Source organism: Chiloscyllium plagiosum, unplaced genomic scaffold, assembly GCF_037043375.1.
Source record: "Chiloscyllium plagiosum isolate Xiang-an unplaced genomic scaffold, Cpla_swu_hap1 HiC_scaffold_18, whole genome shotgun sequence".
Lineage (NCBI taxonomy): Eukaryota > Metazoa > Chordata > Chondrichthyes > Orectolobiformes > Hemiscylliidae > Chiloscyllium > Chiloscyllium plagiosum.
The window spans coordinates 72,560,500-72,573,255 of NW_028270156.1; the positions used below are offsets into that span (position 1 = coordinate 72,560,500).

At 39.9% G+C, this 12,756-nt stretch overlaps 1 protein-coding gene across 1 annotated transcript in view; it reads left to right on the forward strand.

The window, feature by feature from the left end:
- The first annotated feature begins 238 nt into the window (after positions 1–238).
- LOC148147005 (low choriolytic enzyme-like) overlaps positions 239–12,756 on the forward strand; it is a 263,028-nt gene continuing 250,510 nt past the window's right edge. Inside the window, exon 1 of the mRNA XM_087996181.1 lies at positions 239–322. The gene's annotated coding sequence lies outside the window, so the exon portion shown is untranslated. The remainder of the gene's footprint in view (positions 323–12,756) is intronic.

The following is a 12,756-nucleotide window of genomic DNA, read 5'->3' on the forward strand; positions in this document are numbered from 1 at the left end:
CTAACCGTGGGACTTGACCACACTGTCTCTCTCCGAACAACAGGTACAGTAGTTTTTATAGTCTGAATAGCATGTACAACAAAAGCCGCGTGAAAGACGGTTTCTTGTATTCTGTGCATGCGCACAGAAATCATTGGTTGTGTTCTGCGTTTGCGCACACAGAGGTCACTGTATCTGGGAACAGCCTACAATGCCGTTGTGTTCTGCGCATGCGCACGAAAGATTGCTATTTCCGGGAGCGGTATACCACAACGTTGTGTTCTGTGCATGCGCACATAGAGATCACTGGTTACGGGAATGGCATGCAACAACATTGTACTCTGTAACTATTTCTTCTTTAGTTAGTTTCTGTCTTCAAGCTGCTACCTGTATGTCTTGCTCTGTCTCAACGCACTATGATCTGTATTTCCTTGTTTACTATGATCTGCTTGTATTGCTCGTAAAACAAAACTTTTCACAGTACTTGGATATATGTGACTGTGATAAATCAAATCAACCTTCCAACTGAATCCTCTACTACAATAGCTGTTCTGTTCATCCTCCCCTCTTGTGTAGCAGACCCACCCATGGTACCATGAAGTTGGCACCTACTGCTTTCCCTAGCATAGTCATGTCCCCAGCTGCATCCAAAATAGTATCTGATGGAAAGGAGCATTGCCACAGGGGCCACGTTCCCTCTAAGTTTATCTCTGGATGTTCACTCCTTGAGCTAGTGCATGACCTGCAACTTCAGAACTAGAAGTTGATGTGATCAGCTCGCTCATGTCAATTGTCATGCACAGAACCTTAGCATCTGTGTGCATGCACAGCCAGGCAGCTTGGTAAATGTTCCATCTGTTAGAAAAAGGTTAGCAGGGGACCCCTGCACTACAATGGTCACCATGCCCCTTCTGCCTGTTAGTCCTTGCCTGTGGTGTGACCATCTTCATTGAATCAGCATCGTGGATGCTCGAGTGTGAATTCATCTGAAGTTCTAGCCCTGAACTAGCTACGACTGGACACTTTGTGCACATCTTGTCGCCAGGATGGTTGAAGCTTCCATGATTTGCCACACAGTACACTTGTAGAATATAACAAGTGAACTCTGCTGCCATGACTTCCCTTGATGCCCTTAATTATTCATTTTTTCAAAAAACAATACTTATATAAGAATGTCAGTTAAATCCGCAATAGCTGTTTGTTTTATAAAAATCCATCCTGCCAGTTGGCAGACAGTCCTCAACGGTATCTCCTCTCAGTTATTAATATTGATTTTCTTGTGCTGTCCTATTGATTTGAACTCAGCATGGGAAGTTTGAGATACTTTTATATCATTGATCTCCCACACTCTTCTGCTTCAGTTCAGCTCATTTGCTGGCTCTGGTTGGAAGGCAAGCAAGTGGTTTAAGATTCTTGAATTTAATAGTGTCCATAGATACAGTATTTGCTCATGTGGAAATGTAGAACCTCAGAGTGTTGGTCATAAAATTAGAGCTGCCTCCTCAGAAGTAATATTCTCATGTTTCGTTGAAATTCAAAACATTAGCTCAAGTTTCTCATTATAATTTTGCAGGTGCTTTGCTTTCAATTATCTAAACGATGCTCTTTACTCAAAAGAAAAGTTAAATTCTGAGGTACTAGATAATTTCCAACTAATTGACGTATGATACCATACCATTTGTATTTTAATTATGTTTTTCTTCAAATTGTTTAACAGACTCCACTAGAGACATGCTTTGTCACATAGTATTCTAACCAAGGAGATTATCCTATGCAATGCATAATCATGAGAAATTTAATTGTATCACTATTACCAAAGTTGGTGCATTACTGTTTTATTTATTAAGGTAAGATTCACTCTATTGACATTATGTCAGCAATTGTCATCCAAGAACAAGACTGAGAAAAATTAGAATGGGAAGAAACCTCCATTTTGATGCTTTCTTCTGAAATTTCCAGATCCTTTAATTCTCCAGTACAAAATCTCTTGCTGTAAAATTCCAGCAATTACGGACCAATATAGGTGGTTTTTGACCAGCACACATAATGGGTTTTTTGCTTTGCTCTAGATCTGACTGTAACAATGAGGCAGTCTGCTTTGTCCTTGGTGTCAAACTTGAGGTTTTCTTTCTTCAACCTATCCCTTCGGATAAGTGGAGAGTATTCTATTGTATTCTTGACTTGTGCTTTGTAGATAGAGAGGACAGTGGGTGAGTTACTTGCTGTAGGCTTCTTAGCCTCTGATTCTGCAGCTACAATATTTTATATAGCTAGCCTAGTTCTATTTCTGGTCAGTAGAAATATCCAGAATGTTAGTCAGGCATTCAATACTGATTTTGCCATCAAACCTCAAGGGACCATGGTTGGGTTCTTGTTGGAGCTTGTTGTTACCTAGCACTTGTAATGTGAATATTGTTTGCCACCTGTTAGCCCCTATCTGGATATTGTTCAAGTGTCGGTGCATTTGGTCATCGACTGTTGCGTATCTGAGGAGGTTCATATGATGGTGGCCATTGCACAATCATCAGTGAGCAGCCTTTCCGGACCTTTTGATGGATGGGGAAATGTTGGCTTGAAAAGAAAGAGAATTTGGGAGCATTATAGGGCAGCTATGTGGTTGGAAGGGGACAGAGGATTCTAGGAAGGAGATAGGCCAACCATGGCTAACCAGGGAAGTTGTTGGTGCCATCAGGATGAAAGAATAAAGCAAATTAGTGGTAATTCAACGAATACAAAAAAGATCCCCCAAAAAGGATGAGAAAACTAAAATCATCCTAGGTTAAACCATCGATCATCTCGAAACCAGTCCTGTGTATTGGTAAGCCAGAAGATCACCATATCTCCAGTGATGGGAGAAGCTCAGAAGTAGAATCCTTCATGGTAACCTAAGCTGGTATGGGAATTGGACCCACACTGTTGGTATCATACAGCATCACAAACCAGCTGTCCATCCAACTGGGCTAATTGACTCTAGTAAGCTCGCAAGTAGTATAAAGACAATCAGCAAGGGATTCATTAAATATATAAAAAGGGAAGTCAAAGTATTTGTAGGCTACTTTAAAAGAGGCTGGAGAAATAATAAGGAACCAGGAAATGGCAGAAGTTGAATAAATAGTCTTCACAGTACATGGCAGTAATGGCATTACAAAATTGCTAAATATTCAAGGGTTAAAAGTAACACTGGAGCGGCTAAAGAGCAAAAATTCCTCTGAACTTGATGGGATGCATTCTAGGATATTAAAGGAAGGAGTGGGAAACACTGGTTGTAATCTTCTAGAAATCCTTAGATTCTGGATAAATTCCTGAAGATTGAAAAACTGTAACACCAGCCAGTTATTTTAACATCTGTTATGGGAGCTGGGGTACCAAGGCTGCAGAAAGAGGGGGATGTTAGTCTATTATAAAGGGTCTAAATGCAGCATTCAGCTAATCAGAAATGAGCAGTGTGGTTTCATGAAGGAAAAATCATACCTGACAAATGTGCTGGAATTCTTTTAGGAGGTAACAAGTAACAAGTCAGATAAAAGGAAGACAGTGTATGTAATGTGTTTAGATTTTCAAAGGTGTTTATTGAGGTCCCACACTTGCCTATTTGGTGTTTGAGGTAATAAACAAGCACAGATAAGGATTGCCTAATTAACAGAAGATTTGGATAAGGGGAACTTTTTTGAGGGTTATAACCTGTAACTAACTAGTGATGTGCTACATGTGCCACAATTACTTAAGATTAGAGACTTGGACGAGGAAGTGAATATACTATAGCCAAGTTTGTGGATGACCCATACAATAATAGGAAGGTAAATATTAAGGATGATGGTCTGCAGAGGGATATAGACAGGTTAAGACAGCAGGCAAAAACTTAACAGAATATGGGGAAAAGTGAAGTTATGCTCTTTGGCAGGAAGAATAGTGGAACTCAAAATTATTTAAATAGCTCGAGAAACTGCAGAAAGCTACAGAGCAGAGGGATTTAGACATCCTTGTCCATGAATCAAATCTAGCATCCATGATTAATAGGGAAGACAAGTAGAATGTTGAACTTTGTTCCCAAGGAATGGAGCATAAAAGTAGGGAGGTCTTGCTAAAATTATGCAAAGTACTAGTCAGACCACACCTGAAATACTCAAGTTTTGCTCTCCTCGTGCAAGGAAAGACACTGGTATTTGAGGCAGTCCATAGCAGTTTCATTTGCCTGAGATCAGATATGGAAGGACTCACTAATGAGGAGTAGTTGAGTACATCGGTTGTATATTGGAATATAGATTGGGAACCAACTTTCTCGAAACATAAGATTTTTAAGGGATTTGAATTTTCCCTTGCAAGATAATCTCGTACCAAGAGGGCAAAATCTCAGAATAAGTGGTCAGCTGTTTAAGACCGATTGAAGACTTCCCAGCATAATGAATCTATGGAATTCTTTAGTGCAATAAAGGCTGTGTCATTAACTATACTTAAGAGACTGATGAATAAATCAAGGGGAACAAGGAAGCTGTTTCGCCAGCATTGTTGCAAATTTCCAGCATCTGCAACATTTTCCTTTATAAAATGGACTCAAGGGTTATGGGGCAAAGGCAGGAAAGTGGAATTAAGAATTCAGATCAGTCTTGGACTCACTGAATGGCAGAGCAGACTTGGGCTGAATGACCTCCTACTCCTGCATCTTATGGTCATTATTAATGTAGATTGCAACGCTTAGGTTTGGGACTCTATCTTGAGGAATGTCTGCGGAAAGATCCTGGAAGTGACATCACTGAACTCCAATTATCTCAGTCAGCATCCTTTGGCAGGTGTGACTCCAGTGAGCACAGTCCTCTCTATTCGTCTCTCCCTACATCCATCCTTCACATTCCTGTTGACTGCAGTTTTGCCAGAGCTCCTCAATGTAAATGGCATTCGCTCAGTTCACCAGTAGAATTCAGCTATATGTTCCATGTTTGGACCAAATAGTGTATGAGGTTCTACATTATTTAGAAACTTTATTTTTAAATTATAGGAAGATTGGATTTAGTTTCCAGTTTTGTGACAGTCTCATTTTATGAAAAAATCAGCAATCCTTTTGAATGAGTCATTTTTAAAATGTCTTTTTCCAAGAAATCAGTATTTTCTTTTTAGCCATGAAAGGTAATTGCTTGGATGTTTGCTGACTTGAATTGTACAGCCCAGAGAGGAAGGTCCTGAACAGCTTCATTCAGAAGGAAGCATGTTACCATTCAGGGTATCTTTGAAAGCTCTTATAAGTAGACATTTTTTTCCTAAAAGCATTGTGTGACTGCAGAAATTTACTGAAACAAAACTGATCATAATTTGCTAGTTGAAAGTGAGCTTTAGCTTGGAGATGCGGGGGTGCTTTCACTCAGGTTTGGGGTTCTTTGAGTATTTGGGGCAAAGGGGTTGAATCTTTCATTATTCAAAATCAACTATTACAAATAGATCTTGTAATATAGTGTTTATGTAATATACTTTTCAGTACACTGATTTTTACAAATGTGCTTAGTGACACCAAAATTGGAGGTGTAGTGGACAGCGAAGAGGGTTACCTCAGATTACAACAGGATCTGGATCAGATGGGCCAATGGTAGATGGAGTTTAATTCAGATAAATGCGAGTTGCTGCATTTTGGGAAAGCAAATCTTAGCAGGGCTTATACACTTAATGGGAAGGTCCTAGGAAGTGTTGCTGAACAAAGAGACCTTGGAGTGCAGGTTTATAGCTCCTTGAAAGTGGAGTCGCAGGTAGATAGGTTAATGAAGAAGGCGTTTGGTATGCTTTCCTTTATTGGTCAGAGTATTGAGTGCAGGAGTTGGGAGGGCATGTTGCGGCTGTACAGGACATTGGTTAGGCCACTGTTGGAATATTGCGCGCAGTTCTGGTCTCCTTCATATTGGAAAGATGTTGTGAAACTTGAAAGGGTTCAGAAAAGATTTACAAGGATGTTGCCAGGGTTGGAGGATTTGAGGTATAGGGAGAGGCTGAACAGGCTGGGGCTGTTTTCCCTGGAGCGTAGGAGGCTGAGGGGTGACCTTAAAGAGGTTTACAAAATTATGAGGGGCATGGATAGGATAAATAGACAAAGTCTTTTTCCTGGGGTCGGGGAGTCCAGAACCAGAGGGCATAGGTTGAGGGTGAGAGGGGAAAGCTATAAAAGACACTTAAGGGGCAACATTTTCACGCAGAGGGTAGTACGTGTATGGAATGAGCTGCCAGAGGAAGTGGTGGAGGCTGGTATAATTGCAACATTTAAGAGGTATTTGGATGAGTATATGAATAGGAAGGGTTTGGAGGGATATAGGCCGGGTGCTGGCAGGTGGAACTAGATTGGGTTGGGATATCTGATCGGCATGTACAAGTTGGACCGAAGGGTCTGTTTCCATGCTGTACATCTGTATGACTCTATGACTGACCTCCATTTGGTAAACGAGAAAAATAGGTTTTATCATCTATTGATCGAACTTCTACAGTTATCAGCTGGGATCATAACAGCATAGGTCTCATGAGCCATTATTCACTTTGGCTACTTGGTGAGCTGCATATATGCAAGATTCTAATTGAGACTACTTCTTCCATCAAACACTCTCAGATAAATTCTAACCAGGGAATTTCCCTCAAGCACCGCTCTTTCTTCAGAATCTCAAATCTCAAATGTAAGTAGGATGTCAACTCTTCCACATTTCCCCCATCTTCTCCACTCATTTTTGTTTTGAAGCTACCACATGAATATCCTGAAAAGGGAAGGTGCCAGGTGTAATTTAGGGAATGAAGCCAGGTGAGTGAAGATGTGACATTGGGAAGAATTTTGTCATTGGCCATGATTCATTAATATTTGAGGTAATTTATAGATGAGTTCAAAGACAGACTGGAAATAAAGATTCTGAATTGTGCATAGGCTCCTGATTTTTTTAAAGAACGCAATAAGACAGGATCTGAACTGGGAGCACTTACTTGTAGGAAAATCCACACCAGGAGTGGGAGACTTGAAAAATGGTAATAATAAGAGTGTAGGGTCAACATGAAGTAACAGTGTTGGTGGTTTAGAGAAAGCACTTGGAAGATGGATGTGGGAATACAGGATAATCCAATGAGTTTTGCTGAAGTGGTAAAGGAAAGCACAGTGGAAGCAAAACGGTACAACAGAATGTACAACCTGATCAGGGATTGGATGAGAAGAAAGTGCCAGACCTCTTTAAAGAATTTACTTGGAAGGGTAAGGTTTACTTGTATATGGCAGGAGGAGCAGGTAAAGAAATTAATTTTAAGAGATACAGGAGCAAATCCTTCTTTGGTGAGGGATAAGGTGATATGTAATTCAGAAGGAGTATTGCCAGAAAAAGTGGTAAATGTGGAATTTATGGTGAAATGAGAAGTGTTCAGTTTTCAAGTGAGGCTGGAGAGCTTGGTGAACAGTGGAGAAGTGGTGGTAAGAGTACTGGGGATTCTCTTCGTTCCATGAATACAATTTGTCCTTGGTAATGAGACAGCTGGCTCATAAGTGGCTGTGATGCCTACTGTCATTAAAAAGCCAGTGGAAAATCAGGCAACTGAGGTATTACAGGACATGGGTCTTGGGATTTTTCCTGACTGATAATAAGGTCACAAAACCACGGGTTGGAGCAGGAGGAGGAATCAAAGAATAAAGGAAAGGAAATTGTCACAGACTGTTTGATCAAATGGTTAAGAAAAAAACAAGAACAGGGAGAGGACAAAGTGAATATTTGTAGTTTAGAGAAATAACTGAATTACAACTGAAAGATGAAAAACCTCAGCAATTGTATCAAAAGTTTACATTAAAGAAGAATGAGTGTATCCCAAAACATTACCATCTTAAAAATAACATCTTGATGAGGAAATGGAGACCATCACATATTCAGCTGGATAAGAAATGGTTAGAAGTTCATCATGTATTACCAATGGATTCATAGAAAGAAAGTTTTGAGGGTAGCACATGAATTACTAGTAGGCAGTCATTTGGGAATAAGGAAAATATTTTTATTGGCTTGGACTGCATAGAGATACGGTTGAGTTTTGCTGGACAAGAAGGGCTTATGCCCGAAACGTCGATTCTCCTGCTCCTTGGATGCTGCCTGACCTGCTGCGCTTTTCGAGCAACACATTTTTCAGCTCTGTCACATATGTCAGTTAATTGGAAAACCTCAGGCAACAATAAAACCAGTATCCTTGATACCCATTCCCGCATTTGAGAAATGTTTTACAAGGGTCTTAATTGATTGCTTAGGACCCATCCCTAAAACAAAAAAATGGGAATCATTATTTGTTGACCATAATGAATGTGTCTACTATACTTACAGAGGTCATTCCATTTGCAATATCACAGCTAACAGAGTTACAAGAGAAATTATTCAAGGAAGTTATGGGTGCCTTTGGAATGAAACAGTTGAAATCCTTTGCATTCCAGCCAGAATCGCAGGGAGCATTAGAACGGTGGCATCAAACTTTAAAGACCATGTTGAGAGTTTACATTAAAGACTGTCCAGAGGACTTGGATAAAAGAAATCCATTTGTACTTTTTGCAATTAGGGATGCAACAAATTAATCAACCAAATTCAGTCCATTTTAGTTAGTGTTTGGGACTGAAGTAAGAGGACCACTGAACATAATTAAGGAGAAATTGGCGTGTCAAGAGTTCACAGATCAAATATAGTGATTGCCAAATTTTAGGGAAAAATTAAATAGAATGGGTGGGCTGGCTAGGCAGCATTTAACAGAATGTGCCACAAGGATCGGTGCTGGGTCCACTGCTTTTCGTCATTTATATAAATGATTTGCATGAGAACATAGGAGGCATAGTTAGTAAGTTTTCAGATGACACCAAAATTGGAGGGCTAGTGGACAGTGAAGAAGTTTACCTCAGAGTACAACAGGATCTTGATCAGATGGGCCAATGAGCTGAGGAGTGGCAGATGGGATTTAATTTAGATAAATGTGAGGTGCTGCATTTTGGAAAAGCAAATCAGAACAGGACTTATACACTAAATGGTAAAGTCCTAGGGAGTGTTGCTGAATAAAGAGACCTTGGAGGTTCAGGTTCCTTGAAAGTAGAATCACAGGTAGATAGGATAGTGAAGAAGGCATCTGGTATGCTTTCCTTTATTGGTCAAAGCATTGAGTATAGGAGTTGGGAGGTCATATTGCGGCTATGCAGGACATTGGTTTGGCAACGTTTGGAATATTGCATGCAATTCTGGTCTCCTTCCTATTGGAAAGATGTTGTGAAACTTGAAAGGGTTCAGAAAAGATTTACAAGGATGTTACCAAGGTTGAAGGATTTGAGCTGTAGGGAGACGCTGAATAGTCTGAGGCTGTTTTCCCTGGAGCATCAGAGACAGAGGGGTGACCTTACAGAGGCATGAGGGGCATGGATAGGATAATCAAGATCTTTTCTCTGGGGTGGGGTAGTCCGGAACTAGAGAGAATAGGTTTAGGGTGAGAGGAGAAAGATATAAAAGAGACCTACGGGGCAATTTTTTTCACAGAGTGGTGCGTGTATGGAATGAGCTGCCAGAGGAAGTAGTGGAGGCTAGTACAATTACACCATTTAAAAAGGCTGCTGGATGGGTTTATGAATAGGAAGGGTTTAGAGGAATATGGGCCAAATGCTGGCAAATGGGACTAGATTAAGTTATGATATCTGGTCAGCCTGGATGAATTGGACCAAAGGGTCTGTCTCTGTGCTGTACATCTCTGAGTCCTTAAATCAAATTTTGCTGATGGAGTTAGTGCAAGTGTTATAGAATCAGTGAGCCTTTGAAAGCAAAGTTTAGTGGGCCTTACTAAATTGAAAGGAGATTGAGTGAGGTGAATTATTTGATAAGAATGCCAGATAGAAAGAAATCTCGGAGTCTGTCATGTGCATATGCTCAAAAGGTATTTTTCTAGGAAAGCAAAGTCAATCAGAATGTGTTACAAGTTACAACACAGAGTGAAGAGCCAGGTTCGGATGATTCTGAATTGGAAATTCATCAAAATAGATTGGACAACAAGGAAGTTCTCAAATTGGGATAAACTATTGACTTACCTTCCAGAAGAAAATGAAAGAGTTATTACCATCATATGGGGAGATACATCGGGAAATACTGGGAAGTACTAATTTAATTATGCATGACGCAGGCATAGGAAAGAATGTTCCAGTTAACCAAAAGTCCTTGCAGGCTTAACCATCTAAAGTTGGCACAGGACCAAAAAGAGATTGAACACATGCTCAATAGCAATATAGCCAAATTGAGTTGCAGTAAATGGAGCTCACCCAGACTAACAGTGTCAAAACCAGATGGTACCCAGCAATTATGGTGAGTGGACTATCGTGAAGCCAATGCAATTACAAAGTCTGATTCATAGCCTGTTCTGCGTTTGGAAAACTGTATTGAGAAGGTGGAACAAGCAACTTGTATTTTTAAGATGGACTTGCTTAGAAGATACTGATATTTTTATCCAAAATAGAGAAGGCAATTTTGACTTTCTTGAAACTGAATGCACTGTACCAATTTAAAATCATACCACTTGGTATGAAAAATGCATCAGCCACATTTCAAAGACTAACCAATAAAGTATTTTCTGGATTAATCAGTTGTATGGTATATATCGATCACCTGGTGATTTTTGGTCACACGTGGAAGGAACATTTTCAGCATCTATCGGATTTGTTCAGTCAACTTCAGGAGGCAGGCTTGGTGATAAACCTGACTAAGAGTGAGTTCACAAAAGCCAAGTTACATTCTTTGACCATGCTATTGGTCATGGATGGTTTGCTCCACGGGATGTGAAAACAAAAGTTATTGCCCATACAATCGATGTAGAGGGCAGTACTACGATTCCTAAGATTGAGTGTTTTTTACGGAACTTCGTATTAGGAATTTTAGCAGTGTGGTTACTGCACTAACTGACTTGATGAAATGCAGAACATTTCAGTGGATGGTGGACTATTATTAGACATTTGACAGCCTAAAGGCTGTCCCAGTGTTAGCCACACCTAATTACGCAAAGCGATTCAACGAGGCTATGGATGTGAGTGATGTTAGTGTTGGTGCTGTACTCTTGTAAGAAGACAATGAGAAAATAGAAATACCTATTAAGTATTTTTCCAGAACATTCATTGATCATCAAGGAAATATTCCATGATTGAAAAGGAGATCTTGAGCTTGGTGTAGGCAGTACAACATTTTAAGATTTATTTTGCCAATAACATGTCTGAGACAATTGTATATACTGATTATAACCCCTTATTTTTGGAGAAAGTTAACAACAAAATTCCAGACTATTTAGATGGAGCTTATTATTGCAACCATTCAATTTTAAAATTATACACATGGCAGAACTAGTGAGCATAATTGCTGACACATTGTTGTGACTTTGAAGAAATTGGGAGGTGTTCGGTGGTGAGAGTAAATGGACTGAAATTGTAAATCTCGACTCGGAGGGTGGGGGGGGGGTGGAATCTCTCTATTCCGAGATTGGTCAAATGAATCACTAGGAATACGATCTATTTCAGCAAGGTTCACCAGTTTATTACAATGTCGGGCACAGGTTTGTCCAACAATACAGAGGTTAATAGCTTCTGTGTTCCTTGGAGAAAACTGCACAATTGAATTTGAACAATAAGCCATTTTTATATGTTTTTTAAGGTACAGTACAACTTTAATTAGATTCTCAAAATAGGCTGTTCTCGAGAATCTTTGCATGTTAGACTCAATGTAATGTGTACGTATTGTCATGTACTAATAACGTAAGGTTAAGGGTTTTTAAAAATGAAGCCGTTTTTGTATATTGACGATTCATTTTCTTTTAAGGAGGAGGTGTGACAATGCTATGGCTTTAAGAGGTGCATTTTGTCCTAGTTTCTTTTGAGAGTGAAGGAGAGAAACTGAGCAGTCTATGGTTATGTAAACAGCTTGTCAAGCCTTGGGTTTTGTTTTAAAAGTTGGAAACATAGAAGCAGCCTGGTTGGGTGTGGCCAGCTCTAACAGACAAAGATTTCTAGTTTTCCTTTAAATTCAGCAGAGCCATGAAGAGCCTATTTTCTTCCCTGTCTCTGTCAGTTACAACTAGAAGCTCAGATTTTTCTTCCAACTGCATTCAATGTATGTAAGAAAATTGTTTTCTGAATTTGCCTTTTTGACAAGGGGTATGTGTATAGGATGTGACTGTATTGGAACAGTTAATTAGTAATTCTTACTTTATCTATTATTCTGTTAAATTATTCTAAGTTCATTTTTCTTTTGTTGTATTTTAACGTTGAGCAGTTTGACCTGTCAAATTGCATCTGGAACACAGCACTTAATGTTTGCTTTTGAGGGGGTCTGGTCTGTTCCATAACATGTGAATCCCTCAAGACATTGAAGTATTTAGCTGAACGTTTGAAATGCCATAGCAAACATGGCTACAAGCCCAGTGCTGGAAAATTCTATTAGAATAGATGTTTAATGATCAGTGTCTAGATTAGAGTGGTGCTGGAAAAGCACAGTAGGTCAGACAGCATCCAAGGAGCAGGAAAATTGACATTTCAGGCAAAAGCCCTTCCTCAGGAATGTAGGTAGGGAGTCTCCAGGGTGGAGAGATAAATGGGAGGGGTGGGGGGGTGTGGGGCTGGGGAAAAGTAGCAAAGAGTACAATATGTGGATGGAGGTGGGGATGAAGGTGATAGGTCAGGGAGGAGGGTGGGAGAGGGTAGCAAAGAGTATAATGGGTGGATGGGGGTGGGGATGAAGGTGATAGGTCAGAGAGGAGGGTAGAGCAGATAGGTGGGATGGAAAATTGGTAGATAGGACA